General features: G+C 37.4%; 1 long non-coding RNA gene across 1 annotated transcript in view; it reads left to right on the forward strand.

The window, feature by feature from the left end:
* Positions 1 to 3,405, forward strand: part of LOC106878237 (uncharacterized) — a 25,943-nt gene extending 22,538 nt beyond the window's left edge. Inside the window, exon 3 of the long non-coding RNA XR_001410485.2 lies at positions 3,052 to 3,405. This is a non-coding gene — a long non-coding RNA (uncharacterized LOC106878237). The remainder of the gene's footprint in view (positions 1 to 3,051) is intronic.
* Positions 3,406 to 8,057: the final 4,652 nt, after the last annotated feature.

Consider the following 8,057-nt stretch of genomic DNA (forward strand, 5'->3'; position numbering starts at 1 on the left):
AACGCAAGTAATTTTAGTAAATATATCCTTTTCTACTGTAGGTACAAGGCCAGAAATTTTGGGGGAGTGGGGGCCAGTCGATTAGATCGAGTCCAGTACGCAACTGGTACTTAACTTATCGACCCCTGAGGGATGAAAGGCAAAGACAATAACCCAGCGGAAAGTGCAAAGAATATTAATGCAGTATATGGGGATCGGACAATAAGCGTAAGCCAGTGTCAACGGTGGTTCCAGAAATTCCAAGCCGGAAACTACAGCCTAGAAGACTAGCCTCATCCTGGAAGATCTGTAGAGCTTGACGAGGACGTCCTGCAAACCCTGGTGCAATAAAATCCCATCGTAACTCTTGAGGAACTAGCAGAGAAGCTGGGATTTGGTCATTCAACAATTCATCGACACCTGCGCTAGAAGAAAAACGACCATCTTTGGTTTCAAGAAGAAAGGTGTTCTTCCATCAGGATTATGCTCAGCCACATACAGCAAGGATGATATTCCAAAGCCTGGAGAAGTTTGAATGGGAAACGATGCCCAATTCACCCACGATATTCGCCGGACATTACCCCATCTGGTTTTTGGAAGAGGGGTCCTGCAAGTCTACTAGATAGATGATAGAGCATTGTAGAAAATGAAGGAGAGTATATGTTAGATTAAAAAAGAACTTTGTTTATCATAATTTTGAAAAATAAAAGAAGTATTAAAAAACCGCATTATTTATGGGATGACCCAATATAAGTTCTAATTTCGTAAATCTAAATGGCTTGAAACAGAAGAGTTTTAAGAAACAAAGGTCAAGTAAAATGTTAGTGTCGAGCAGATATGTGCATTGGTTTGGAATCAAACTGCAGTAAAATATACCTAAAAATCGACCGTTATTTTCTTATTCCTGTTTAAATGTGAATATCATGAACGCGCATAATCGGATGAATAAATGAATGACTGAATAAACAAATATTCGAACGAATGATGAAATGAATCAATGAATAAATTAATTAACGTGTTATTTACTTTTAGTTTAGTCAAGGCTATACTGAAACTCTGCCTTCATTGTTAAAATATATATCGATAGGTTTTCTTGTGAAAATATAGTTTCATCTCAAATGCGATTTTCCTTTGTAGCAGTAGTAGTATAGTATTGGTGGTGGTGGTGATGGTGTTACGGGAGTGGTGGTGCTGCTGCTTGTCGTTCATGGCCACACATTAATATGGGTTAGAATGGGGGATCGATTTATGTACAAGTATTATATTTTATCAATAGCGGATGAAAAGTATAATAAACTCTTGTGGAATTCGAATACAGAACTTGAAGAGGCGCAACCAAATATAACACCACCAATTTTGACTATCTACCGTTTTGATAATAATTGTTTTTGCTCTGTCTTCAGTTTCGGAAACAACCTATGCTACCAAACGTGCTCCCTTTTTCAACCAATGGGATTTTACTTCACGTTTCTGCGACATTTGTCTCCGATTATTTTTTGTTGGGTAGAGATGGTACAAAGTATTTCTCAGTAGTCTTCATAAGGTATCTTGTTTCTTTCTTTTCTCCTGCATGAAGAATAGTTTCTGGCAGAGAGACCCCCCGACTTCTTGACGTAATGTTGTCAAGCTTTAAACCACTTCTCCCAAAATGCTTTATATCTATGATTCTATTTTTGAAGAGTATGGTTGCGAATGATGTGGTCGGGTTTGCATTCGCAACACTTTTGTTAGGTAAAAGAGAAGTTTGTTTACAAACGCTCTTCCTGCTATTTGCTGTCAAACATGCTGACCGTAACGCTGTTTCGGGAAGAAATGTCTTCTTTATTTTATATGTTTATTTTTTATTTTCTACAATTAGTTTGCAAACTTAATAACATTTGCTTCAGCTTTTCTTTTTCTCTGTTAAGGAGATATAGTTGTAAGAAGTGGGACGGGGTATTCATTGTCAATAATAACACTGTCACTGTACATTAACAGAGATTCATTGTATTTCCATGTCAAATTGAACTTTTGTACTTTCCACCAGCTCATTGCGAGTGTATGCAATGTATAGTTTAGACATGGCTATGTAATGTATATTACTTTTATGCAGGATCTAATCTGTCATCTTGTAATGTGTTTTTTTTTAAGATATAGAAGAGGTTTAAGAAGCCAATTTGAGATCAAGGGATTAGTTGGTGCCCTGTGGTGTAACCAGTAACATGGCTTCATTGCAAGCGATAGGCACATGGTTCAATGAAGTTCTTTTCTCTCTCCTTTGTTTCATATTGGTGCTTGAAATATCTAAAATTATTTTGAATCTTAACATTTAATTTATTCTTATTAGTTATATGTAAAATATATTACTCAAATATTTTTGTCATTACAGTTCGAACAAGCTATCATAGCCATTTAAGAACATACTAAATCTATGCACTTTTCGTTTGTCTTGAGATGTTATATTTTTCTGCCGTGCCGCAATCTGGTCACTAAAACAGTTCCACTGCAACTCAGTAAAATAGTGTCAGTAACCAGATTGCAGGCGTGCGACGAAAATTTTAATAACTCAGCAAATAAAAAGTTAAATATAATAGATTTTTCTGTGTTCGTGAATAGCTAAGACGGTTCTTTGACGATGTGATTATTGTGGTTTCAGCACAGTGCCTTAGATGGATTCACTTTGTAAATAAGTGTAACTATGAAATATATAACAGTAATTTCCTTTATGATTGACGAAAGGCAGAAGCTGCAGACTCCTGACGAATGCCTTGTAGAATATAATTATGCTTCCATTCTTTTACACTTTAAATTTAAGAAAAACTTCTGTCCTTTCGGGATGGTTTACTGGCCCAAATTTAATGATTTCTCATCATGTTAGAAATCCTTTATTGTAATAAAAAGGGATGTGAAATAAGTCGGACAGAAGTTTACTTTGACAATCTATCTAGCACCAATCAGTAAGATTTTCATGCACTTCTTGGAAATAAACAACCCCATTCTTTTACGCCTTTGTTGGTTCCACTCAAGCTATGGCTTACTGGTTGAAAATAGGCGTTGATTGTTTTTTCTTCTTTTTCTTTTTTTCTTTTCCAGCTTAGTCAAGAGGAGGAAAAGCAACGATCATAACTTTCACAGGGAGCACGTCAGTGACTGGTGAAAGGAGAGGGAAAAGTTGTTCTCAGACCGGAGATATGATCTGAATACTTGCAGCACAGAGGATTGCTTTAAAGTCGGCCAACCCTAACCCTAATCCTAGATGATGGTTTAAAGCTGAGCGAAAGCTTAAGTCTACTACACCAAACCAGGAACGGTTATTTCGGAGGGTTTTCACACATTTTCTCAACCAATATCAATCACAACGACGATCCAAGTTTACTTGACCAAAGTATCATTAATACAGTGTAATAGTTATATAAATATTGATAAAGAAAATCGCTATAACTGAAATGCTTTGTGTCTGATAAATAATTGAATCAGAGTGTCTTAATATCTTTTAAAGTTTTAGTTCAGATTAGCATTCCAAGCAATCGTGGCAACAAAGTTCGATTAGTTCAACCAATTATTTAATACTATATACAATGTGTCTTTTGGAACAATGAAATAATGTACTTCAATACTTCCCATCTGTAGTTCTAATATTAGAGAGAAAGTTGTATGACTTTTTGTCATATTCATGCTGCAGTTCTAGTTAGAAATTGTTGTATACATTATTATATTAAAGATATTATGTTATATTAATAAACGAGAATATATAATGTCTTATACTGAGTAAAATAAAAAGCCAACTCAATCTAATTTAATGTGGTTAACAGCGCAGGTTTATTTGCGTCTAAAGCTGCTATTGCATTCATTATTTATACAACCTTTTCTGAACAATTGTTTAGAATAACGAATTAGGCTGCATAAAAGTTTAGCTTTGTAACGTATATGATGGTGTATTATCTCTGTCTTGTTCGCTTGCTATCAATATGAACGTATTAAATGGTGTATTTTTAGATCAAATTCTAGTTTTCGTTCTTTAAAATTTCTATTTTCTCTGTACAATGGCAGATCAAATACTTTAAAGTTAGAAAGACTAGTGTAAAGGTTTAGTTCGAGTTTCTATGCTCTTGTCTTATTTTATTATTAATGTGTTGATTGATACAATGTCGGAAAGAACTGACAAATGAATTATAAAGTTTCAGGTGTACACCTGCCTGTAACTTTACCACTCATAATAAACGGTTATGCTGCGTTTGGTCTTCTATTTATTTCAAAAGCTAAATCTGTAAAGAGGATATTATTATCATAATGAAAAAATATGAGTTAAGGGAAATAACACACGTGGACAAATGGAAAGAATTTAAATAAGTGATCTCTCCCACCTTCCTCTCTCCCCTCTTTCTCTGTACAGATACACACACATACATACGTACATGCATGAATGTTCGTAAATTTACGTGTGTGTGTGTGTGTGTGTGTGTGTGTGTCTGTGCGTGTACGTATGCGTGCGTGAGTGTTTGTATACGGTTGAGAGAAAAAACGAAAGAAAGGTACAATATATTTACTACATATATTATTATCTAAAATAGTTTGATTCAGCATCATGCGACTTACAGTTTCGTAGGCTTCTTACAGAAGCTTAGCTCGTCAGGCTCAGTTAACTGAATGGGAACAGTGCAACAAGTCCAAGATGACTTCCGGAGACTGGGCTATCATTGGTGAAGGCGAGTTACATAGTGTTTTTAAAAGTGAGATCAACATTCCAACGACACCAGATGCATTAAAAAGAATTTCTTGGACCGCGAAGCTGGACAAGAAGCTGATGGTGTCTTGTGGTCTGACCGGAGAGCATGTATCTTATACCAGATGTATGAGTGCGTAGATGTATGCGTCTGATGTCTATACATGTGTATCTGTTATGCATGTGTGGGGTGCGCATGTGTGTAAGCTGGCGTGTGGGTGAGGGCTGATTGCCGCCGACAATCCAGATATATCACTTTAACATTGCACGCATACATATCGTTCCAGACACACGAACACATTCATACGAACACATATAGAATGTATATACAGGAATTATATACCCACATTCACCAATTATCCATACCAGCATACTACCATACGTGTTTATAGTGATGAAGTACGCGTACACAAACGTATACATCAGACACTAACACACACGTATTCGCACGCGCGCGCGAACCTACCCACACAAATACAGGTTGTGATTCAGATGCAACTGATATACACAGCTGATGCATACACCCAAATGTTCGCACACGCAAGTACTCACACATGGCTGACGTACATGCACCGTAGCAAACGCGCAGATACGCTCCAACGAGCTTATACCATCGGCTATCACCATGTCAAATTGAACATTTGTATTTTGCTCCAGCTCATTGCACCAGCTCATTGCCCCTCACACACATACACATGCATACAAGATATACACGTATAGGCATCAGTCACCAACATCCACACACTCATACAACTGGTATACACACACCTTCACTCAGGAGTCTCTTCAAAGACCGGCTGGTCAGCAAGGCGCAATCAGCTGGACAAGAGTCTAGCGACGCAGAACAAAGAAATTCTCCTTTCCAACGCATCTTGTATCACTGCAACGTCGATCTCACTTCTAACAATACCATGTGACTCACCTTGATCAATTGTAGCCCAGTTATCGGTAGTATTTCGTCCGGCGCGTTAATTATTCTGCTGCCTCGTCACCTTAATAATGATGATGATAATAATAATAATAATAATAATGGTAGTAATAATAATAATAATAATAATAATAATAATAATAATAATAATAATAATAATAATATCAAAGCTTGCTCACAAAAAACAACCAGGCTAACGTTCTTCAAAACGGTTCTGACCCTAAATGCAGATTCTACGACACATTTGACGAAACAATTTACCATCTCGTCTCGGGATGTCCTGTGCTGACACCAAACGAATACAAAAATCGCTACGATAGGGTATGACAGTATTTACATTGGAAAATGTGTAAACACTACAAAATCAGCACTCCGGCTTACTGGTATGAACATCATCCTGAGTCAGTCACTATTTTCTGGTATTTTCCAGTTAACATTGACAGAACAACGATCCAGTCTAGTCGACCAGATATAATTATTAAAGACTGTGAAGAAAATACTTGTAGACTAATAGATGTAAGTGTTCCCACTGATAAAAATATATCTGTCAAGGAATTTGATTAACTAAGTAAATACAAGGACCTGGAAATTGAAATACAGAAGATGTGACATCTTAAAACGAGAACTGTTCCTATTATTGGAAGTGCCCTAGGCATGATAAAAAAGGGATGTCAGAAACATCTAGACAAGATCTCAGGAAAACCATGTCTCAGACATATCCAAAAGATTGTGCTGACAAGTACTGCCTTCATCTTTAGAAAAGCCCTATCCATTTAAACGTCTGTGTTGTATTACATGAAGATATTTTGCTACTTCTCCTTCTCCAAGCTTTCAATCATACTGTAACTTCTCTTATCCTTTACTTGCCCCAGGACATTGGGTATGTCTCGGTAAGTGACTGTAACAAACATGCAGATTAAAAGTAAAAAATAATAATATTAATAATCCTTTCTACTAAAAGTACAAGGCCTGAAATTTGGTGGGAGGGGGCCAGTCGATTAGATCGACCTCAGTATGCAACTGGTACTTAATTTATCGACCCTGAAAAGATGAATGGCAAAGTCGACCTTGGCGGAATTTGAACTCAGAACGTAAAAACAGACGAAATACTGCTAAGCATTACGATTCTGCCAGCTTGACTCCTTAATAATAATAGCAACAACAACGACAATGATATATATATATATATATATGTATGTGTGTGTGTGTGTGTGTGTGTGTGTGTGTGTGTGTGTGTGCGTGTGCGTGTGAAGGTAGTTGATCAAGTGACTAGCGTACAGGCAATGTCGATTTAATGGAGAGAGTGAAGTAATGTACAGCGCAAACATAAGATCGCTAGAAAAAAATCATCTATGTATCATCAAGAAGATACAGAACCCGAGTTTGTTGCCTACGGTAGGTGAGTTCCAACGGCATACTGTATTAAAACCAAACGAAACAGAGCATATTTAACAAGAGACCCCTCTCAACACCACCTGAGGAGATGCATCTGCAACGAGTGATGCAGCACAACCAGTTGTAAAGTATCCCACCCGCGAGGAATCCATGCAAGGTGCGTCGAAACGATCATAGTGAGCAATAAAGCTTCTCGTATTCCATTTTCCGTCTATCATTTGTTACATGACCGCGCGCGCGCGTGTGTGTGTGTGTGCGTGTGTGTGTGGTGGACTCTGTCGTCGAAGATGATGTATGGGCGTTCAGCTTTTGTCGAACGACCTTCACAAATGTTTTGCTTCTAGTGATCAAATGTTCGTGCCGCACATTAGCTCGCTCTCTCCATCAAATCGACGTTCTCTGAACAGGTTTACTGTGTGACGCGTCAGGTGCCGAAGTGATCGCAGAATCACGAGAGATGAAGTGTTTTGCTCAAGAACACAATGCACCCTCTGGTCTAGGAATTAAAATCACCATCTCTAGATCGTGAGTGCAACACCCTAGCCACTAAGCCATGCACCCTCACAACACACGTTTGTATGTATGCAAGTTTATACATACACATAGACATAGAAAGAGAGAATGACAAGCAGAAATTATCCTTTTATCTATTTTTCAAACGGATTATGTGTTAAGTAAATTTATTTCAACATTTAAAATATTAACGCACAGGATATGACAATGAAGTTGTTTGGTGTCATCTCATCACTTCGTTAAGCTACTGAAACGTAATTTATTATTAATATACTTTTGTGATATAAAATAGACATCAGTCGTTGCGACATATCTTTCATTGAATCCAGACAAGGAAGAAACTACAAACGTAATTTTATGTATATATGTGTGTGTGTGTGTGTGTGTGTGTGTGTGTGTGTGTGTGTGTGTGTGTGTGTGTGCGCGTATCACGACAGAACGTACGCGTTACCTTTATACAGTAAGTTTTTAACTATTTTTCTAACGCGACTCTCTCTACTTCTATCTCCCCCTCTCATTCTTCCCTCTACTGTTCTTCGC

Source organism: Octopus bimaculoides, chromosome 2 (genome assembly GCF_001194135.2).
Source record: "Octopus bimaculoides isolate UCB-OBI-ISO-001 chromosome 2, ASM119413v2, whole genome shotgun sequence".
NCBI classification, from domain to species: Eukaryota; Metazoa; Mollusca; class Cephalopoda; order Octopoda; family Octopodidae; genus Octopus; species Octopus bimaculoides.